The sequence below is a fragment of the Dipodomys ordii genome, unplaced genomic scaffold, assembly GCF_000151885.1.
Source record: "Dipodomys ordii isolate 6190 unplaced genomic scaffold, Dord_2.0 Scaffold50, whole genome shotgun sequence".
NCBI classification, from domain to species: Eukaryota; Metazoa; Chordata; class Mammalia; order Rodentia; family Heteromyidae; genus Dipodomys; species Dipodomys ordii.
The window spans coordinates 899411-923356 of record NW_012267266.1 but is presented as its reverse complement, the minus strand read 5'-3'; the positions used below and the strand labels follow the sequence as shown (position 1 = coordinate 923356).

The window sequence follows — 23946 nt, the reverse complement described above, 5'->3', positions numbered from 1 at the left end:
TACCTCCTGGTCTTTCTTGTCATTTCATGAGTAAAGAAGATGGAGCAATGTTTTTTCCAGTTTGGCTGTCTGTAAACCCTTTTCTTTGGGGATAAGAACCCCAACTTCTGCAGTCTGTCTTTTCTGCCTGGCCCACCTCCCTGCACTAAACCCAAGGCTAGGAAAATGCAGTCTTGGGTTGGCAACTTTTGACTACCAATGGAGTGCCACTGTCTCACAAGCCACTCTAGCCTTAGTTCAGTTTGATAGTGATCTCAGCCTTTGTCAAATGGAACTTAACCTTGAAGTCCTGTTACCATAGGGCTGGATCTGTAGGTCCAGCATCCGGGGTCTCCTGGGGAGCTGTGGAATAGGAATCTATCTTTGATGTTCAAGTCAAATAAGTCCCAGTTTCTCAAAATTTGTTTCTGCTCCTTAAAAAAATTCATACCATACCTAGCACAGTGTAGTGGCTGGGGGTGGATGGGGGTAGTATAGGGTTTCATAAGGTCCAGCAGCAGTGTGGCATTGTTCAATCAGTCTAGAAAGCATGGTGTGCCAGACACACATTACTCACTCATTGGTCTGTCTGTCTGTGTATCCTCTGGCATGTGCCCTAAAATATGGAGATTAAGCCAAGATATGGAGGACAACATGGCATGCAAACATATCTGCACTATACACATGCCAAACCAAGTAAAGAAATAAGGCCAGGGTAGGCCACTGTCTGAGTCTGTAGTCTGTTGTGATAACTGAGTACCACTGATTGGGTAATTTATAAATCAGGAAGGTTTCCTTGGCCCAGGGTTCTGGAGGTTGGAGAGATGGTGGTTGAGCAGCCACATCTAGGGAGGGCTTGGTCTTTTGAGTCTGAAGGTGGTACAGGGAATCGCCTGGGGAGATGGAAGTGTACTGGAGAAGGAGCCCAAGTGGTGTTTAGAACTGACCTGCCTTAGAGACAACACACCCAGGCCCCCATGAACCAGTCACGCCTGCAGGTCCTGCCTGGCCTCACCTCTGAACACCTCCTTGGGGGGGGGGGCGGGGAGGTTGATGTTCCACCATGAGTCTTGGTGGAGCTCATCAGACCACAGCTGCCACCAACCTCTTACTCCCTCCCAGAGTACGGAGAGAGGAGCAGGCTGCCCACCAGCTGCCACTGACCCATAGTACAGTCCTGACAGGCTTGAGAGACTCAGACTCTGTGCGCCATTCCTCCAGGATTTCTGAGGGCTCGATTCCCATCTCTCTCCTGCATGTCTTCAGGAAGGAATGGAGGGAGCGCCCCACTGGCCTGTCTGAATCCAGCCCTTCTTCCCTTTCTGTTTCCCAATTTTCCCATCCAGCCCTGTTCCTGCTGACTTGGGCCGTCTGTGGGGAAGGGATGGTGTGTGTGTGTGGGGGGGGGGACCTAAGAAAAGTCTAGCCTAAGGATGTGCCTTGTAACACCTCTCAGAGACAGTGGCCACTGCGTAGAAGGCAAGCACTTAGTGGTGAGAGGCCAGATCCCCCTGGGCCCTGTGATAGGGCAGGCTACTCAAATCAGAGCCAACCAGTTTCAACTCAACAAACTACCATCCAATCATTTGCTACTGAAAGCCAAAGATGTTTACTTTTCCTCAGGAAACTCTGGCCTCCACGTGCATGTTAATAAGTGAGAGACGTGGCCACTAGTGATCTGCATTTGTCAGGTCTCCGTGACTGATTTGTAGCATGGCTGGGGACAGTTCTGCCCTAGGTTTTCCTGTTTCTCTTCTCTTCATTAGGCTCCTGCCCCCTGGATGAAGTAGATTATGAACATGGACAAATACACTAAGAGAATAAAGTAAAGCTTTCTGGATTTGAATCCAGAAAGTAAATTCTGCTTTCTGAGCTTTGGTTTATTCACCTATGAAAGCAAGCAAGAGATACTTTCTAACCTAGAGTCTGGGACCTGGATGCAATGGGATTAACACACACAAGGGACACAGCATAACACCTGGATATACAATAATAAAATATTCACCAAAGTTAAGCACTAGTGGCTTACACCAGTAATCCTAGCTACTCAGAAAGCTGAAATCTGAGGATCGAGGTTCGAAGCCAGCACAGGTAGGAAAGTCTGTGAGACTCTTACCTCCAATTAACCACCAGAAAGCCAGAAGTGGAACTGTGGCTCAAGTGATAGGACACTAGCACTAGTCTTGAAAACAAAAGCTCAGGGACAGTGCCAAGACCCTGAATTTAAGCCCCAGAACCAAGCACTATATATATATATTCCATAGCATCTCCTAATTTCAGCCCTAACTTGAGCCCTATTTTTATTGTTAGGCTTATTCTAGAGGAAGAAGATGCTTTCTGAGCATCTGAGCTAAATGAGAAAACCACATCAGATTCTACTGAGTGCTGGGAAGGGCATGCCAGGCGCTGGGGGTGGAGGTGGAAGAGGAAGGAGAGGGAGCCAGGTGGGCACTGAATAATGGGATCAGGTGAATGGAGGCCCAGGATGGGCAAGCAGAGGGCACCTTCCCTGGCAGGAGTGGCCTGGCATCTTACACAAAGGAGTTTGTGTGGATCTGTGGGTTAGCAAAAGTTGATCTGAAGTTGGCTCATGGAGGACCTTAAAGGACGCTGTTTCCATTTCAAAAGAGTCAGACTTCTATCTGCATGCAAGTAAGAGTGGAACTGGGGCAGAGTTTTTGAGAAGGGGAATTTGGAAAATACTGTGGAAACATTTTATATGAAAATCTTGGTGTCTGGTAGGGATGGGCAGAGACCCAAGAGCACTGTATTTCTGTCTCTGAAAAGTTCGCTAGTCTTTAGGACCTTGCTTAATATCCATGCTAATTCAGCCAGGGTCTGCGGGCTTCCTTCCCAGCCCTCTACCCTAGCCAGTCCCTGTCCTCACACGTGTCTAGCTTTTTACTATAGTTTATTACAGTTTTGAGGCTTGAACTCAGGGCCTCAGTGCTATCTCTTAGCTTTTATTGCTCAATGTTCATGCTCTGAGCCCCAGTTCCACTTCTAGCTTTTGGGGAGATCATTGGAGATAAGAGTCTCATGGACTTTCCTTACCAGGAGAGCTCAGATATCAGCTTCCTGAGTAGCTGGGATTACAAGTATGAGCCACCAATGCCCAGCGATGTCTATCTTTCGATAGACAAAAGATCCTAAGTTTGGGCTGTGGCAGTAGACTGAGAAGGATGGCTCTAAAGTCATGTGAAAAGGAGGATGAAGGAAATTTGGTGTAGGAACAATCTGACCTAATTCAGGGGCAGAGGGGGAAGGAATGGAGTGCTGTTAGCTGAGAGAATGAAGAAGCTGAAGGCAGAGCAAATGCTGAGCTCAGTGTGACAAGTAAGAGAAGTCACCCATCCACTGACTGCCTGGCAGCTCTGGAGAGAAGCTAGACTGTGTGGCCCTACAGAAGAGTGGGGGGGGGGGGGCGTAAGGAAAGGAGTCTCTTTGAGGAGAACAATGAACCTGAAGAGAGAAGTGGACAGAGCAGCACCATGGAGCATATCCCACAGTACCTAGAGGACTCCCCCCCCAAGCAGCTGATTATCTCAAGGGAGAGAGAGAGAGAGAGAGAGAGAGAGAGAGAGAGAGAGAGAGAGAGAGAGAGAGAGGAGGAGGAGGAGGAGGAGGAGGAGGAAGAGGAGGAGGAGGAAGACCAGGAGGAGAAAGAAAGGGTAGAGAATCTCAGCACGGGGGAGTCAGGACAGGGTCACACTTTCCTAAGCTACAAAAAGTGTAAATGGAAAGCAAGCCTGATGCTAGAGCTCCATGGCCGGCTTCCTATCCCCCAGCAGTGCAGCTCCAGCCCAGTATACCCCCCCTCACCCGAGGGCTGCCTTCAAGTCTCACTTTCTAAACACCTTAGCCAAACATCTAAATCACCCCAAAGCTGGGTGAAAGGAGTCATCTCCCACTCTAGCCTGTCCCTCTTCCTAGTTGTGCAACAAGAACTCCATGTCTTCCCACACTGGCTTATGATGTTCCCTGAGTCTGGAAGGCCTTTATCATCTTCTTATTAAAATTCTCGTCATCCTCCTGGGCCTATGTTAAATGTCACCTCTACACTAAAGCCAACCCTCTTTCCCTCCCTCCCTCCCTCCCTCCTTACATTCCTTGTTTCCTTCCTTCCTTCCTTCCTTCCTTCCTTCCTTCCTTCCTTCCTTCCCTCCTTCCTTCCTTCCCTCCTTCCTTCCTGGACACATAAGGCACGTTTTGCTTGGCAATTATATCATTCCTTCCTGTTGGCTTGTCTCTCCCCTCGCTGAGCTTCTGACAGGAGAGAAAACATGTTTTACCTTCAACTTTTTAATTGTATAGGTTGTTTTATACACAGGAGGCACTCGATCAATGCCAGCAAAGCACATTCCCAGTGTTGGAATGTCTTATACTCTGTGTCACCTATGACCTCTAGGGCTGTTTAAATATTGAGTATGTACAGACACTGTACATACACACAGACTTCTGAACTTTCCCTATTGTTAGAAACAGACAAGGTTAGCCCGGCCACCAAAACTGCTTTTTCACATGTTAAAGAAATCCCACCTTGGTCCATCAGGACCATACACATTCCAAAAGTGCTAAGTCTGAAGGAAAAAGTTTTCTCAACACTCATCTGTTGATTTAATCATCTATCATCGCTGATCCTCCCTGCGGGTTCCAACACAGTTGAGATGAATTGAGTTTACAGTTTCCTCCCTTACCAGCACACTGGTTTGTAAGGCAAATGTCTCCTCATGGCTGATCCCCAGCGCTGGCCAATCAGTACTGTGCAGCCATAGTGGCTCTACAGTAACAAACTGGACACATAGGAGTCAGGGCAGCTCTTCTCATGGGTTGACAGAGCTTAGACATCCTGTGTATTGTTCAATAAAGCGAGAGCTTTAAGACTGATCTAGACAGTCCTGCTTTGTTCTTTTCCTTCCTTTCTTCTTTTTTTTCTTGCTTTGTTTTTATTTTAGGATAGACAGTTATAAAACACAGCTGGCTGGGTGGAAAAGAAGGCTGCATTCCTTGGGCAGCTGTGAACAGCAGGATTGTCTAAACCTATCTTTAATCCAACAAACCTGGTTCTTGGTAAGAAAGGAAAAGAAAGATTGTCTTCTCTATTTTAGACCTTGACACACCCACTCTTCAAAAACAGCAGCAGAAAAGAAAAAAGTAACATAGGCAGAGGGAACTCTGAGTGATGTTTAAGTTCATTTTTCCTTGGATCTTGCAGAGTAGGTATTTTTCAAAGGACTGATAAAAAGCTTCTTTCATCTTCATTATAATGATAATAATAAACACTTTCTGAAACATTGTTCCCCACTAGGTAGAATGCCCAGGGGAGTTTCCTCAACTTTCTTCATTATACCCTGCCTCAGGGGTGTCATTACATGGGGAAACTGAGGCTCGGAGAAACAAACTTGCCTGTGGCCATGCAGCTGGGAAGAGGCAGAACAAGGATTGACACCCAGTTGTCTAACTTCAAGACCCACATTGTAGTCACAACTGAAATTCTTTCCTAACCAAGCCCCTTTGTGGCAGAATGACACCAAGAGCATAGCTGGGAGGTGAGCAATGCCCAGCCCTGCACAGTGGGAAGGACTTCAGCGACATCGCCTCAGCTTTCAGGGATTCTTAAGGACAGAGACAAGAAACACGCCATTTGCCATGTCCAGCAGGCCCTAAAACGAAGTGTGATTTCCCTTATGTATCTGAGTACATATATATTTTTTCTTTATTATTAGTAATGTAGCTGCTGCCGTCTGTTTGTATCTCTACTCCCAAATTCATACTCTTTCAGCCTCCCCAGAGTGGGGCTCTAGGGAGTGATTAGATCATGAGGGTGGATCCTCATATGGGAGATGACTGGCCTTACCAAGGAGGTCCCAGAGAGATCCTTCAACCCTTCCACTAGGTGGTGCTCCTTCCAGGGAACAGGCCCCTCAGCAGCCACTAAATCTTCATTCTGGCTCCTTGATCTTCTAGAACTGGAAGAAGTAATTTTCTGTCCTTTATAAGCTACCCGGTCTATAGTACTTCGTTACAGCAACTCAAACATACTAAGGTGGCGCTTATGCATAGGTATTTTTTTAATCCATAATTGTAACCATAAACTGTATATCCAGCACTAAGGGATTCTGTGCTGCCACCCCTAGAAGTTCTACTTTAGAAGAATATTAAATGGAATTGGGAATGCTAACAATATATTGATAAGTGAAAAAGTATGTTTAAAGCCTATAAATGCAAGGCTGGGCATGGTGCTTTACATGTGTATTCCCATCTGTGAGGGAGAGGTAAATAGGAGGATCACAGTCTAGGCTAGCCTGACCCAAAAAAAAAAAAAATGGAGTTTCTATCTGAAAAATAATGGAAGCAAAATGTGCCAGAGGTATGACTCAAGTGGTAGAGCACTTGCCTAGCAAGCATGAGGCCCTGAGTTCAAGACCTAAAATTATATAGTACAGTATTATATAATATTATTTTTGTTATGTGCAGACACATGTACATTATAGGTGTGCAGACAGATAGATGGGTAGATAAAGAGAGATAGGGAGAAACATAGGGAAACAACTGGAAAGGTCTAAGTCAATATTAACCAATATTTTAACAATGATTGCTACTGGATGATGGGTAAAATTTTATTTTCTTAAAATTTCTTAAATTGCCAGGCACCAGTGACTCACACCTACCTACTTAGGGGGCTGAGATCTGAGGATCACAGTTCAAAGCCAGCCCAGGTGGGAAAGTCTGTGAGACTCTGATCTTCAATTAACCACCCAAAGAGCTGGAAGTGTAACTGGCTCAGAGTGGTAGAGCATTAGCTTTGAGCACAAAAAATCAGGGACAGTCTCCAAGGGCTTGAGCTTAAGCCCCAGGACTGGCATACACACAAACACAAATGCTTAAATTTTTATTTTATCGTTCTATCATGAGGTCTACTAATTTAATTATTGTAAAAAGTGTTTTCAGTTATATATATACTCATGAAGTCATCAATTTCATTAGATTTCAAGTATGTCTCATATACCAGGCACTGTGTATTGAAAACAATTGTAGAAAGAGCTACAAATGAAAAAGACAACACATTTACCCACACCCCTGCTCTGCTAATATTCGGGATCATTTCCTTTGGTCTTTTCTGTGCAGCAGGGAGGGGAATGTAGCCTGACTAGTGTAAGGCCCTTGGTTCAATCCATAGCACCACAGAAACAAATAAAACAACAACAAAAACCCACGCAGTAGCAACGGAGCCAGACAGCAGTGGAGCTTTTGCGTAGTAAGGAGTTCGGCCAGCCTCCAAACCCAGCTCCACCACTTCTACCACATGACCTCTTGCCACCGCTCTCCGAGCCTGAGCTCCATCATCAGTGAAGAATAGGAGTAGAACCAGTCAGGTCCAGATGGCTAATAGCTGGGAGGCTGAAAACAAGATCTCAGTTCAAGGCCAGCCCAGGATAGAAAAATTTGTGGGATCATTTCTCAACACATAGCTGAAGGCAGTGGTATGTGCCAGTCATTCTAAATTACATTGGAGGCTGAGATTGGGAAGATTGTGGTTCCAGGCCAGCCTACACAGAAAAGTCTCCTAGATTCCATCTCAATGGAAAAATTCTAGGCATGATTGTATATGCCTATCAGTCCAGCTATGAGGCATGTGCATAGGCAAGATGAAGACCCTACTTCAAAAAGAGCCAGAACAACAACAACAGAAATTGGCCAGAGGCAAGGCTCAGAAATGGAATGCCTACCTAGCAAGTGCAAATCCCTGAGTTCAATGAAGACTGGCAGCAACTTCCTTAACCTTTTAGAGGACTACATAAGTTGGTACAAATGAAGTACTCAAAGAGCACAACTCCCAGCGTGTACTGGGGCTCTCAGTGGGATCTTTCTGTTTCATGATCTATCTGTCTGTCTCTAAAGAGCAGCAGCATAGCTGTGCTTCTCTCAGGAGCACAGGCCACTGCTAGGCACACACTGTCACCTTGGAGTCTGGCAGATGAGGGAGCTCATTCAGTCAGAGCAAGTTCTACTGCAGTAATGAATTTTGTGGTTGACCAAAAAGTCCCCTAAGAATAGTAAACTCATCCAAGTGGCCTCATCCCCTAGGCAAAAAATGTAAAGGTGTGTGAGAGAGAAAGAGAGAGAGCATGCACTGAGAGAGTGTGCTGAGAGAGAGTGTGTGTGCTCAGAGACAGAGAGACAGAGAGAGGGAGAGTATTTAGGCATCTCAAAAAATCAAAGAAGGCAAACATTGAACAAAGAGTTACTAAATTGTTTAGAAAGCAAATAAGCCAGGTTCTGGTAGCACATGCCTGTAATCCTAGATACTTGGAAGGTTCAAAACTAAAGTAAGGCTGAGAGATTCTGATCTACACAAAAAGTCAGAAGTACAGTTGTGGCTCAAATGGCAGAGTACCAGCTTTGAGCAAAAATGCTAAGAGACAGCTCCAAGGCCTGAGTTCAAGCCCCAGTACCGGCACAAAAAGAAAAAAGAAAACAAGCAAATAAATAAAAATTTGTAGGGAACAAGATATATCTCAACTCTGCAGATTTTACTGATCAGCCCTGCCACTCTGGACCTTGGCTTGTATTCTGCCTTAAAATTGGGGGACATAGATCTGTGCATTCATTGGGAGAACAATGTTCAGTGGCAGGTGAATTCCTGGATGCTCCAGCCTAGTTTTAGTTGGGACAGTTCCCAGAGCCCCAGCCACCAGCACCTCTACTCTGCCCACGTGCATCTCCTAACCCATGGGCCCACCTTCCCTCCTGCCCCTTGTTTGGAGTAAGTCCTTCTCTCCAGAGCCAGCTACATCAGGGGCTTAAAATGCCATTATCACATGCCAACTCCTACTTCCAGCTTGCCCTGTGTCTTATTGTGCTCTCAGGATAAAGCCAAAATAAATGTGTGGCTCCAGGGCTCTGCTCCCTGGGTTGTTGCCTGCCCTGTGGGTATTTCCTCCCCTGGGCATGTTGGCATCTTCACTTCCCCATTGCTCCTTGGTCTCCTGGGCTTTTGGCCTTCTAGAATATACCAGGCTCTTGGTCTACCTCAGGGCCTTGTCATATGCTCTTTGTTCTCTGAGGGAGAGTCTGCACCTGCTTCTTGCATTTCATGCCCTTCCTGGTCTCTGCTTCTGTCTGAGCACACCCAAGTTTCCCTGGTCCCCGGCATTTATTGTAACTTGGTGCCAGGCCTTGTCTGTTCTCTTTGCAGCATGAATCTTGCCCCAATCCCTGTGCATTTCACTTCCTTCTTCGTTGGCTCACTTGGTTTTTTCGCTCTGTCAACCTTACTTTATCTCATCAGAAGGTGAAGTGTGGGACCAGCACTGCACTGCTGTGTCCCAGGCCCCTCGTCGGGGAGTTCCTTCATATATGCTAGAGGAGAGGAGGCAGGGAGAGGGGGAGACCATCCTGTGAAAGGTGACCCTTTCCTGGCCCAGTGCCTGCGGGCTGAGGCCAAGTGTGTCCGGTGCAGCCCTAGCATTACCGTGCAGGTTAAAAATAACTCCTGGGTGGGGTGAGAAGCCTTTCATGAGGATGGGGAGAGATAATGAAAAACATGAGCCGGCCTGGGCGGCCTACAGGATGTGTGTCTGGCCTGGCGACAAGGATCTGGACTCCAGGAAAATACTGAGTGTGCGCAGACCACCATGCGACCCACATACAGCCCCCATTACTCACCGGAACTTAGTCTCTCATTGCACCCTATGGAAATCTGCTTCTTGTCCCCCTGAAATAGGGTTTACTAGGTAGCCCAGGCTGCCCCTGAACTTGAAGTGCTAAGATTACAGGCATGCACTATTACCCACGCTGGCTTTCAACTTGTCCTCTTCCTGCTTCAGCCTCTCAGTGATGAGATTACAGGTGTACACCACCACACCTGGCAAAAAGACTTAAAAAGCAACCAGTATAGGTTATGCATCTATTCTAGGGCCAGATGTGGTGAGAGACTTTTTTTTTCCTAGGCAATTCCTAGAACAAGGACCTCTACAGATCTCTTTTGACTTCTGGCAAGGAGAAGAGCAGGAAAGGCCTGGAGGTAACAGAGGCGATGAAGCTGTAGATGAAGCTGTATTTGGCCCACCCTTCCCCTGACCTCCCACAGGGCCCATCCAGCGTGGGATCCCAACCTCCCACCATACAGGGCTCCAGCCAGCTTCCCAAGGTAAAGATGACTTCCAAAGGCTTGGCTTGGCTCTGGGATGTCAAGGCGGGGAGGGTCAGGCCAATGGGTCACTAGAAACAATTGGACCGTTGCCTTGGAAACATTCCCCCCCCCCCCATCATGCACTGTGTACATCTGGATCCACCCCGAAGCAGCTGTGTGTTAAGCCCTCAGGCCTCTGTGGGAGGAGGCAGGCATTAGGAAGGGTCAGAGTGGAACTGGAAGGGGTCCACCTCCTTTCTAGATCAATCTTCAGGCCTTCGTGAGCAGTCTGAAGTCCCAGAAGAGCCGCCAGATATGAAGCCCAGTGCAAGGGCTGCCAGCATCCCCTCCTCCAGACCACAAGCTGGGCCCCTTCCCAGAATGCACCACTCTGTGCTGCTTCAGGAGCCAAGTGATGCGCTCATGGTCACCTCGTGCAAGGAAATAGTCACAGCCCCTGCAGACACCCACCACCACTGGGTGTTTCCACATCCATGGTGGTGAGAAAGGACAGGAAGGGAAGTAGGAAGAGAATCAGCTATGATCCGAGCTTTTATGCATCACTTCTAACTTAACTGCGCCTACACACATCCCCCAACACAAGGAAAAGGAAGATGGCAAGGACAAGTTTCTTATCCTAGGGTATCAGGCAGCTGATGTGCAAAATGGCGGTGTAGCTTATCATCTGTGAGGCAGTTCTTGAACCCCTGAAGTCAGTCTCCAAATGATCAGAGCCCAAAGCCCTGTTCCCAGGGATATTGGGCACAATTTTAGGAAATCCATGAATGAAAGACCACACACTTCCTGGCCAGGTCGGAGCCCCAAAGTTTTTTCTTATGTTTTTTGTGTATTTTTGCCAGTACTGAGGCCTGAACTCAGGGCCTGGGCACTGTCCCTAGGGCCTGGGCACTGTCCCTGAGCTTCTTTTTGCTCAAGGCTAACGCTCTACCACTTGAGCCATAGCACCCCTTCTGGCTTTTTCTGTGTATGTGGTACTGAGGAATTGAACCCAGGGTTTCATGCTTGCTAGGCAAGCAATCTACCACTAAGCCATATTCCCAGTCCCATCCCAAAGTTTTTGTATGTACTGAGCAAAAGAAATAAAAGATGGGTATTCTTAAAGCATTTGTTAAGAATACCTAAGGTTAACAAGTGTTTGTATGGTCAAGGCATAAGTTTTTTTTGTGTGTGTTTGTTTTTGTTTTTGTCAGTGGTGGGGCTTGAACTCTGGGCTTGGGCACTGTCGTGCTCTTCAGCTCAAGGTGAGCACTTTACTGCTTGAGCCACAGCACCACTTCCAGTTTTCTAGTGGTTTATTGGAGATAAGAGTCTCACCGACTTTCCTACCCCTGCTGGCTTTGAACTGTGATCCTCATATCTCAGCCTCCTGAGTAGCTAGGATTATAGGCGTCAGCCACCAGTGCCCGGCAAGACATAAGTTTTTAATCATTAAAAACATTTTTTTGTGGTACTGGGATTTTAAATGCTGGGTCTCGTGCTTTGTAGGCATGCACTCTATCACTTGGGCTATTCCCCTAGCCATTTTGGTTTGACTATTTGTGTGTGTGTGTGTGTGTGCTCACACACATGTGCCAGTCCTGGGGCTTGAACTCAGGGCTAGGGTACTGCCCCTGAGCTTCATTTGCTCAAGGCTAGTAATCTACTTGAGCCAGAACTCCACTTCCACTTTTTTGGTAGCTAATTAATTGGAGATAAAAGTTTCATGAACTTCACTGACTGGGCTGGCTTCAAACTGTGATCCTCAGATCTCAGCCTCCTGAGTAGGTAGGATTACAGTCCTACCTACCAAGCTACCACTGTGACTTACTTTGACTATTTTAGAGATGGGGTCTTGGTTTTTGCCCTAGGCTTGCCTGAACCATGATCCTTCTATTCAGGCTTCCTGAATAGGTGCATAACACTGGAAGTGGCTTTTTTTTCTGTTAAGTTCTCAAGAAGTTTTCTGCCTGGGCTGGCCTCAAACCATTACCCTAGTTTTTTGAGTAGCTAGGACTACAGGCATGAGCCACCAAACCTTGCTCACTTAAACCCTCTTTCAAAGACTAGTGCTTTCTTGGCTAGTTGGTTCAAGGTTCCTGACATGAGGAAATCATGTGCTGATAAAGTTCGGGCTGGAACAAAAAGTGGCTAACAGGAACAGCAGCATGTAACCTCCATGGCCATGATTTTATTTTAGTTCAAATTCATTTGTATAAAGACTTCTGAAAACCTTAGCCTATTGCAAAGCTTGAATAGTAATTCATATTGTGTTGGGCAAATACTATGTGCTATCAACTGACAGAATATTAAAACATTTGGGGTTCACATGTGTTATGTTTCCAAATACACATTAACCCTGTGCGATACAAACAGTTAACACAGACATAGCTCTGAAAGATAGTAGAGATTTTACCTGCATTAACATATTATTCTTGTCAATGGTACTAAGGCCCAGGTGCCACTATTACATTAATCTGATCAGAACACAGAGGGTATGTAACTGTGACTCGAGTCACATGGCCACTGAGTGCCAGAATTCAAACCCAAACAGTCTTACAACAGAGTCCCTTGTTCTTGAGCAATATGCGGCACTACTAGAGCACCATAGGGCTGTCTGGAGTAACAGGAAGGCAAGCGGAGATGGGTCGGAACCGGAGCTATCAGCATTCCTGGTAGCTAGCTGAGGACTCTCCTTCTCCAGTACTCAGCAAAGATATTCCAAGACTAGCCAGGAGAGACTGGCAACCAGTAGTATTTGTTTGCAGTTGTTGGGGGTTTTGAACTCAGGGCTTTCTGCTTGATTGGCTTTCTTGCTCACAGTTGGCATGCTGCCATTTAAGCCACACCTCCAGTCTGGCTTTCTGCTGGTTGAGATTGGGCTGGCTTTATACCACAGTCTTCTGGAGCTAGGATTAGAAGGCATAAGCTACTGGCACCTATCTGGTAACAGGTTTTGTGTGACAAACTACATGGAGAGTCAACCCTTAGGGTTTTTTTTTTCTTTTTTTGTGCCATTCCTGGGACTTGAACTCAAGGTCTGGGCACTGTCCCTGAGCTTCTTTTGCTCAAAGCTAGTACTCTATCACTTGAGCCACAGCACCACTCCCAGCTTTTTCTGTGTATGTGGCACTGAGGAATGGAACCCAGGGCTTCATGCATGCTAGGCAAGCACTCTACCACTGAGCCACCTTCCCAGCCCGAGTTCATCCTTTGGGGAAAAACATCCTTTGGAAGGTGCTGTTCTTCATCGCACTGCCCTGGATTGCACAGAGATCCAGAGCTGAAGAGGAGTACTTTGCTCCTCTAGGACTGAAATATTACCCCTAAGGCCACGAAGCAAAGCCTACAAGGATGAGGCTCTCGGAAGATGGGGAAATGCTCTCCTATGGGCCTCTGAGCCTGCAGTGGGACCCCAGGTCTCAGCTCTAGACTATTCTTTCTCACCCCCACAACCTCTGTCCCCATCTCTTACCCTCTTGCCTTGTCAGATTCTGACAGGAATTCATCAGAAGAACAAGAAGGAACATACTCTTGATGTCCTTTCAGTCCCAGAGGCCTTGATAGATAGCACCTGTGCTCTTTATTAATCAATGCAATTAGATGGAGTTTAGTGGACTTTTCTGTCTGAAGTGACTATCATCGATGATTCTCCCAGGTCTGAGTTTGTAGTAGCTGGGATTACAGATATGAGCCACCAGCACGACTAGCTCCCTCTTCATGGTTTCTGTGTAATCTTTCTGCCCTCTTTGGCCGTAGGCATACTCGTAGCTCCCTAGAACACCATTTAAGTTAACAGAAAGTTAAGAATATATATATATATATATATATATATATATATATATATATATATATATATATGCTACAATTTTAGCATAATGTATTGATCTTCAACTGCATTACCTAGCCAAGCCTATTGGGGGAGCCTAAAAATCTGGCCTCTTGTTGGATGAAGCCAGGAGACTGTCTCTCTCATGCCTGGAGGCTAGACATGCAGATTGAAGATGTCAGCAGGGTTGGTTCATTCAAGGAAGCTTGAGGGAAGGAGCCGCTCTGGGGCCGCTCTCCTGGGCTTGTGGATGGACATATTCCCTGTGAATCTTCATGTGTCCTTCTCGCCATACATATTTAACGCTGCTTTTGGTAGAGAAGAAGGAAAAGGAGGGGTGGGAAAATGGTGGAGGAGGTGAATTTGTTCAAAGTATGCTCCGTGCATGTGAAACACTCTCACATTACAAATGTGCACTGACTGAATAATAATGGTAATAATAATAATAAATAACTCCCTTTATGTTAGGGCACCTGTCACTGTGAATAGTTAAGACCTCCTTGATGATCTCATTTTAATTTGTTTATCTCTGAAAAGACCCTCTCTCCAAATAAGGTCACATTCTTAGGTTCTGGGGGCTATGAATTTAACCTGTGACACCCTGTTTTCAACCCTCACCTCTCCAACCTTTAATTCACTGCCTAAGATAAAGTAGGGAAGTGCAGGAGATACCATCTTCTGAACGGCTTTAATAGGAGTCTGAGAATGAGACAGACAAGAATGAAGCTTAAGAGGCTGAAGGAAAATACTGTTAGTCCTTCTAGTCCCTTCTAGTCCTGAGTTCAAATCCCAGTTCAAGGCAATGTGACCTTTTCCCTCACTTGTGAAATGTGGTTGTAATGTCTCTAACCATGATCTATCTAATGTTGTGAAGGATTAATGAGAGAATAACATGCACCAATGGCTTATCATGGTGCCTAGCATATAATAACTCTGTGTGCAGTGAATGTGGCATTGTTGCTCTTATATGAAATGAACGTCTAGACGGGTGGGTAGCTCAGAAGCAGGTGATGACCAAGAAAAGGCTACCTGCCACTGATACAGGTCACACAGCTCTGTCAGAGTGAGAGCCAGACTGGACTAAAGCCATCCAGATCCCCTGGCTGCACCCAGGAAATCCAGAAGCCTGGAGTCCTCATGAACCATGGAGTCACTCCTCACAGAACACTCTGGAACCTGTTTTTTTTTTTGTTGTTTTTTATTTATTTTTTTGATGGTCATAAGGCTGAACTCTGGGCATGGTCACTGTCCCTCAGCTCTTCAGCTCAAGGCTAGCGCTCTATCACTTGAGCCACAGTGACACTTCCAGCTTTTTCTGCTTATGTGGTGCTGAGGAATCGAACCCAGGGCCTCATGTATGCGAGGCAAGCGCTCTACCACTGAGCCACCTTCCCAGCCCTGGAGCCTGGTTTTTAAACAAGCTTTCCCATGGTTGATTCTATTCACATTAAAGCTTGGAACCTGTAGACCAGAGCACAGTCTGTGCAGGAGCAGATGAGTCACGTCCTGAGTCAGGCCCTCACACCTTTTCACATGGATAGGTGGAGTCCAGCTGCTGCTCATTAACCTCATCTCTGCAGCTCATGTTACATGTGCTCTTCAGAGGGGTGGGGTCTCTTATGATACAGTAAATTGCACTGTGCTGAGACACTTCACTTTGGATCATCCATTCCTCCTGTCTCTACCACCTGGGTCACACCATGCTAACCTCAGGCTTAGTTCAAGGTGACACTAACCTTCAACCTGAGGGGTTGTCAGGAGTCCTGATAACCAGTGTGCTCACCATGCATATGTCTCTGCTGTCATACCTCATTTCTTCTATACTTGGGGACCAACCATTGCCAGGTTCAGGGAAACTGGAGGTTCACCTTGTCCTTCATTGCCCATATTTTTGTCTTGTAGGTCTTCAAGGCTGGGATTCTGCCCATAACACAAGCTAGGATCTTACTAGCCCTTAGTGCTTCCAAATCCTGGCCTATTTTCTAGGGTCTTCAAATATCACCACTTGTGCCTGGACACAATAGCTCATTCTTGTAATCCTTGCCACTGCAGAGGTGGAGGAGTGGGAGGATCAGATTTGGGTGCCAATCCTGGGGGGAAAGTTTACAAGCCTTCCATCTCAATCAATAGCTGGCTACAATGACACATGCCTGTGGCAGGAAATATTAATAGGAGGATCACAGTCTAGGTTGGAGCAGGCATTAAGTAAGACCTTATCTCAAAACTAATCAGAACCAAAAGGACTAGAGGCTTGGCTCAAGTGGTAGAGCACCTGCCTACCAAGCACAAAGCCCTGAGTTCAATAAACCCCAGTTACTATATTTTTAAAAAATCCTATAGTTATTAGCTATCTATCTATCAGTTGCTGAATTCCTGTCACCAAATTCCACCTGCCTCTCAGGACATCTTGTCTGAGGCCCCCTATGAGAATTATAGTCTCCCAATCAGGGGCACAGAGTTTATGTACAGCACAGATGTGAACCCTGCTCTTCCACCTGACAAACTATAGGCAAGGGCTCATCACCAAGCCTCAGTCCCCACCCCTGTAACAGCGTTAGTGTTTAGGGGGATTGTGCAGTTAAAGCCCAGACCAGTGTCTGGACACAGTAAGAAAGAGCAACACTGGTGACCAGACCAGAAGTTCCCTGCTTCCAAATGTTCACAAACCCAGACAGAGCTCCATGCCAAGGCAAAAGCACCAGAAAGTGGCACCAGTGCTCATTCCTAGAGTGTCACTTTGGTCTTTGGAATGAATGGACTTGTGAGCAGCCTCTTTAGATCTTGCCTTTGACTGTAGATAATAGCAAAGGCTCATCTGGTGTTTGCAGTAAGCTAGGCACTACACTAGGGTAGTCAATGGATCATTTCCACAAGATTAGTACTCTATGAGCCCACTTTACAGATAAGAAAACTGAGGCACAAGGTGACAGAACCAGCAAGGGCAGAGTCCAGATCCAGATGTCAGGCAGAATCTATGCACTTAGGTAACCATGTTACATTTCCTCTTTAGTAGCATGATTTAGAGATGGTAATAATTGCTATTCCCTTCTTTTCTCTCCTGTCAGATCACTTCCCCGATGACTGTTCTTGTGCTGTGCCTTGAAGACCTTTAGCTTCTTTCAGCCCAATCCACTATGTTACCTGCCCACCCAGAAGGTCCCCTCCCTTCTCTGGCTGATTGGATCCAGTTGCCTGGGAAATAGGATACCCAGTCAGTCATTGGTGCTGGATGAAAACTTGCTGATTAATGAATGCATTCCCTGAGGAACAGATTCATTCACTCACAAGCTATGTGCCACGAATAGATGTTAGCTTGGCCTAAAGTAGGGCCCATCTGTGGTGCAAATGGCTATGATACCAGCAGCCTAAGGGAGAGGATACTGTATCCACCAAGCAGTGGCAGGAACTGCTGCTTCTGTAACTCCATCACCCATCAATCACCCTTAACAGCCTAACCAGTCCCACTGGAGGCGCATCAGCCTGCAGGGATGGGCATCACCATCTCCTTGGTAGTGTGGGATGAAGTTTATGATGTCCACCCCTGAAACTTTTGGCATCATGGTTGGTACCACTAGCCTGTAACCCAAACCCACTTAACCAGATCCTGCTTTTAAACCCTTTTCTGGAGCCAGGAGTAGAGGGTTGACAAGAACCTCATTGCTTTCTTACAGGAAGTTTTGTATATTAACCGTACTCTGGTTCAGGACTTCATTTGCATATCCATTCATTCTTATTTTTAAAAGGCAAGAGCAATACAAATCAGTCTCCCCTGTAGCCTCCACCAGCAAACTGGTGCTCTTGCCTTCAGGGAGACAATCTCCAAAGGGGACTTTCCTGGGAGTTCTCAGTGACCCACACAAAGGAAAACAAAGCGAGTTTGTGGCTTTGAATCAGATTCTCCACCAAAATCCACACTTATTCACAGAAAGCCCTGACAAGCAGCAGCTAGCTCTTCCTGGACACCACTTCCCAAAGGAAGTCTATCCCCTCACCCCCTCCCCGCCCCCCCAGTCACCGCCCCCCAAGCCGTCAGAGTCAGCCTGGCTCATTTAAACTCAAAGCTATTAGGGAGACAATCTGGCTTGTCCTCTGAGTGGAAGCTAATGCTACCACCAACTGCATTCTTTTTTATAGAGAAGGAAAGGAAGGGCGTTGATCACCAATACAGAAAGGCAGGGAGAGAGAATGGGGGAGAGAGGATGTAAAGCAGCTGGAGAAAGCCCAGATTGCTGAGACACAGGAAGTTCTTGAACCAGAGGCGGGAGGTGAGGTCACTACAAAATGGTACTTGACCAAATGCCTGAAATTCCTGTCTTAGCTTCTAGAGGCCTGAAATTCTCCAAGGCTACTGTGTGGGCACTGGGCCTACCCTTGGTATGTACTGTGACGTGGGTGTGGAGAGCTCAGTGGTTGGCCACTCGGGTGCCTGTGGGAGGGGTTCTGAGGTGAGATGTGATTATCAAAGAGAATCAGAAGGTATGGGGTGGTTCACACCTGTCATCCCAGCCTCCTGGAAAGTGGTATGCACCTGTCATGCTAGCTATGTGGAAAGCATAAACAGGGTTTTGGTACAGGTTAGCCCAGGCAGAAAGTAAGATCTCATTCAGAAGAGTAATGAAAGCAAAGAGGATTAGAAGCATGGCTCAAGGGATAGAGCACTTGTTAGCAAGCGCAAGGCCCTAAGTTCAAACCTCAGTACTGTGACAAACAAACAAATAAACAAATGGGCAGGGAAATGCAAGGCACATCAGAATACAACCCGATGGAAACCTGGAGCGCACACACCCGGCTCATGGTATTCCAGCCTGACTTGTATATCAAAGAGGTGACCAAATTTCAGCTTCCCACTATGTGGACAGGTTTTCCAGTGCAGCTGCGTTTCCAAGCAGCCAGGGTGGCTGAGTGACACAGCAAGATGATGCCAGCCTGACCCTCCGTAACCACAGCTTCCAGCTTCCACCGAACACCAGGGTAGCATCCAGCACTTCAGTAATCCAGAGCACTTCTGTCCCTCCCATCCCAGGGGGCCGGCGGTGGTTAAGATACCGGGGTGGTATGGCCCATGATTGTTTCTGCAGCCTCTCTGTGTAAGTGCTATTTTTACACGTCTGCACCATCAGCAAGCCCTGCCCCCAGCGCCAGCCACACCAGGCTCAATCCAGCCACGGGGGAGCTGTTCCATATCTACTACTTCAAACACCCTGTTGTGCCCATGTCCCTTTTCCCTTTCCTGGTCAACTAGCTTCATATGTGTGCCCACATGCACAGAGGGCCTCCATTCTAGCTGTAGCACTTCTCCCCAGCATAGACCCCATGGTTGTCACCTGAAGCGCTTGCAGGCCAGGGCCGTCCTCTCTTCTCATTCGCTCTGGGCTGAAACTGAACCCAGCTGCTGTCCTTCGCTGTGTGGATCCTTGTCACCCTGAGGAGGCTGCCTCTCCAGCAGCCCCAAGCCGGCTCTCTGAAGCTCTGCGTTTCAGCAGCGCTGTGTGGGGAGAGGGACGGGCCGTGGCATGCACATCAGGTTGCTGGCCAGACGCCAAGCGCCATGCCACAGATCCGCTGGCAGTCCCTGGGGGAGGTCAGAGGGAGCTGAGCGTCGGGGCTCTAGGTCTGATTCTGGCCTTGTTTAGCAGCCTAGGGGACCTGCCTAGACACAGTGCCATGCCTCCCCCACCACAGCCCTGCCCCCAGGGCTGTCCATGCTCCTAACTGTACAATACAGAAAGGCAGAGCCTTGGGCCAGCAGAGAGTGAGGCAGAGACAGAAGACTGTGGTAGTAACTCCCCTGGTGTTATTCTAACGTGGTTTGTCTAGGGGCACATGCCTGTGCCCGGTGGACTATTGGCCAGTCTGAGCAGGATCCTGTTTATTTTGAGGCCTTTGTTGCCAGGGAAACAGCAGGTTGTGGCTCCTGTGGACTTTAGAAGCTCCAAGGGAAAAAAGGGGCCCTTTTCTGTGCTGTCATCTGGCATTCCCATAAGGATGTAGGTGTCTGCATGAATGGGGTAGGGTGTCTGTCTGTCTGTGCCATTCCCAGAACCCATCCCTTCAAAGGGCATTTTTCAAAGCCAGTCAGGGCAGTAGCTGCCAGGCCAGGGGAGGGGCATGCTGGAGAATATTCCTGACATTCCACTCACTGTTTGAGCCTGTCTCTGCTGGACCAGGTGAGTCCTCAGCTGGGGCCAGCATCAAGGCTGGGGATTTCTTCAGGGAGCCCTGGGTGTCGTTTTCATACCTTAGCCAGGATGGAAGCAGGAAGAAAGGAGGCTATCTTTACAGATACCTCTGGCTATAAGGTGGAGAATGAAGGTGGGGTGAGGATGGGGTGTCTTTGAAGAGAATAATGGAAATATGATGAATAATTTCCTATCATTGGTGGAGTTCCTCCTTACCCAGCAGCTTGAGCCTGGAAAGCACAAATGGGTTGTGAATGTACGTGGTCACCAGCCTGCTGCCCTGATGATTCAGATAGAGGGCTGGATGCTGACCCGTCCAAGGAAGAAATAAGCTCCTATCTCTCCCAGCCGGAAGTTGTTGGCACAGGAAGGGTAGGGTTGATCATTTCCTGATAGAGCCCCCAGGGGGCACTCTTGCGGTTTTTAGAAGGGCGGAGCCATCTCCTGACTCTGACCATGCACCTCTCAGAAGGGACATAGGTACAGAGAAAGCTGACTTCCCCAAATCTGTCATCTGGAACCTTATGAACTGCCTGCCCTTCCACATATTCAAGAGATTGATCCTTTTGCTTTAAAACATAACAACAGTCCTGTGTGTGCAGGATTCTATAGGGCCTCTTGAATCACTGAAAGGTAAAAACATGTTGCATAGGTGTCTTCTATGCACTGGAAGAATTATTATGCCTTATGTAGGACAGATAAACTCTTTATAACAACATGGAAGGGCAGTTTTGAAAGTTAGAAGACACAACAACCCTCCTCTGTTGAAAGAAAAGAAGAGGCTCAGGCTGACAGGGAGGAGAGGGTAGAAAGAACCGGATTTGCTAGCACTGCCTGCAGTCCTGTGCAGGACCTGCCCCTTTGGCTACTACAATGTCATTAGTTGGGCGGAAGGATCTCTTGTTGAAATATAGAATTTCTTGGGTGGAAAATGTATGGGCATTTATGAGATAAAGCCAGGAGCTGTTTGTTTGGTATGTTAAGTTCAGAAAGTTAATGCATCAAGGAAACAACAATGAACTCGATCCGAATTTGGCTGCTTTGATTCAGTAAGCCACAGCAGTTCAAATGAAGGCCATCAGAAGATGTATGGGAGGCATCCTTGTCCCTGACAAAGAGATAGTGCAGCTGGCCAATGGATAGATAAGACCTGAAAGTTATCCAGCTTTGGAAACAAGATGCTCTCTTATTATAAGGCTGGTTTGTGACATTTCGAGGATGTTAAAAGACCTGTTGAACAAAAGAAGCAAGCCCAGGTTCACCCAAGTCTGCACTACTAGCAAAAGACCCAGGTGACTAAAAACAGGTTTTCTCTATTCAGATTGATGCTCTCTAATCTGCCCAGACCACACCATAACATAGCCATTCCTGACAGTGTAGATCTGGGCTCCTCTGGAATCAGGCTCTCCAACTCCCAATATCCCTGCATCCTCACAGAACCATGACAACCGTATGTGTCCCCATGTGTACCAGCACCTGAGCACCAGGAATCCAAGGGCATATTACTATTGCACTCCATTTCTGCTTTATTCCCAGCTGTGAACATAGACAGACACACACTTGGCTTTTAAGCAAATATAATCCTAGCTACTGGCATATACTAATTGTGATATAATAATCATGTAATACACTACTGCATATTGAGTGTTTGGCAATGTTATTGTCCAAGTATTGGAAAATAAGGAATATTCCAGTTCTTTAATTAAGATAGTTATTGTAATACATCCAGGTGCTGGTAGCTCAGGATCTGGGGATTGTAGCTCAAAGCCAGCTCTAGACTCTTAAGTTAACTAGCAAAAAGCCAGAAGTATAAATGTGGCTCAAGCGGTGAAGCACCAGCCTTGAGTATAAAAGCCAAGTGAGAGGACAGGTTCTTGTGGCTCACACTTGTAATTCTAGCTATCAGAGGCTGGTATCTGAGAATCACAATTCAAAGCCAACCAAGGCAGGAAAGTCTGTGAGGCTCTTACCCCAATTAAGTACCAAAAAGACAGAAGTAGAGCTGTAGCTTGAAGTGGTAGAGTGTTAGACTTGAGCAAAAGAGCTTAGAGATAGTACCCAGGCCTTGAGTTTAGCCCCAGAACCCCAACAAATAACAACAAAAAACAAGTGAGTGTACCAGTCCTTGGCATTAAGTCCCAGTATTGGTGTGCACACCCCAAATTTAACTCCCCTTCATGTCAAGATTCTTTCTTTTTCTTTTGCTATTTTACTTTAACATCCCTTAAATTCTGCATTCCAACTTCTGTGCCAAATATCTAGATTCATCTTTCAAATAATACACATTGAGTTTCCTAAGTACTACAGCATGGTAATTAACATGGCTGTCTGATGGCGGTACCGTTGTTTAGAGAAGGGACTCAGATCACTGCTGGGAAGTCACCTGCTCCAGCTCTGTGCACAGAAGGAGTCTCTGGGAAAGAGAAAGAGCTAGCCAAGCCCCTCATGAAGCCCCCACACTGTAAGAGGAACCATTCAGCTAATGCCACAGAAATCCTTTCTTCCTGCCATGTTGAGACCACTTTAAATTCCTTCCTGCCTTCTGACAGCTGTACCACCATGGTGCATAGGACATCTGAGAAGGAAGGAAATGATGGATTTTGAGGGCCAAGAAAAATTCTAGTAGGTGTGTATATCACAGAGGCTCACCCAGAGCCCCTCCCCACAACACCCCCCCCCTCAGGATGCTGGGGTTGCTGCTGGAGGTGACATTTTCCTTCCCCATCCTGAAAGACAGACTCCATGCAGGGTATGTAGGCAGTGGCTGTGCCAGAAGGTAGGCACAAATGTCTTAAGAAAGTTCTAGAAGGTGACATAGCAGATGGCATAATTTCTGTGGTTTTAAAACTCTGCCCTCAAGGCCTCCAAAAACCACACACAGAACTCTCACTCTGTGTGTGTGTGTGTGTGTGTGTGTGCGCAAGTGCTAGTACTAAGGCTTGAACTTAAGGCTGCTTTTCTACCACTTGAACCACACCTCCACTTTTGGCTTTTTGCTGGTCAGTTGAAGATAAAGGTGTCTTAGATTTGTTTGTCTGCGCTGGCTTTTAACCATAATCCTTAGACTTCAACCTCCTGAGTAGGATTACAGGCATGTGTGTGACAAAAATCTCACTTTTTAACACGAAAGAAGCAATGTGTAAATAACAGAAGCCCCAGCATCTTGACCTTGAATCTTGTGATATTCAACATTAGCTTTAAAACCTCCACCTCATTCATCCTGTTTACAGAAATGATGCTGTTCTGAGAACCACACAGCAGGCACACTGAGTCTTCTCCTTAATCACATTTGACCTCGTTCAGGCATCACAAACCCTAATCAGCTGACAGGAGAAACAAAATCTGCGGCCCCTGTCTGCCCCAGCCAAGCATTTCCTTCTGTTTATGCCTAATCAGGCAGCTCACTGAGGCTCCTGGCCTCCTGGGGAACCAGCTGCCAAGAGGACTGGGAAGTAAGGCAGACACTGGCCGGAAATTGCATTTGCTGCCCAAAGAGAGCTGCAGGATGGAAACTTGGGCCAGTGCGGCTTGGCAGGGAGGCGGGGCTTGTTCTGCTGTCACTCATAACTATGAGCTCAGTCCAGCTTGTGGGGCCCTGCAGGCCAGAAGCTTTAGGGAGGGCACAGCTCAGCAGAGGTCAAAGGTGGCTGCCACTTCTGACGTTGACAGCCCATTGCTGTTCCAATTCCTGTTTGTCCTAAATTTTCATTGTTAAGTCGCTTAGTATTTAAATGAAAGGAATACTTATGCTGGTGATAGAAAAGCACAACAAACAGAAAGGTACAAAATGCTCCTCGTTAGCCCTCTTCTCTAAGAGAGGAGGATTA

At 46.9% G+C, this 23946-nt stretch overlaps 1 protein-coding gene across 2 annotated transcripts in view; it reads right to left on the bottom strand.

Moving 5' to 3' along the window:
• Nucleotides 1-23946, bottom strand: part of Fgf1 (fibroblast growth factor 1 (acidic)) — a 95921-nt gene that overhangs the window by 66661 nt on the left and 5314 nt on the right. Inside the window, exon 1 of one of the 2 annotated variants that reach the window (XM_013020456.1) lies at nt 19265-19603. The exons of the other annotated variant lie outside the window; for it this stretch is intronic. The gene's annotated coding sequence lies outside the window, so the exon portion shown is untranslated. Of the gene's footprint in view, nt 1-19264; nt 19604-23946 lie in introns of those variants that run through there. 2 annotated transcript variants of the gene reach the window in all.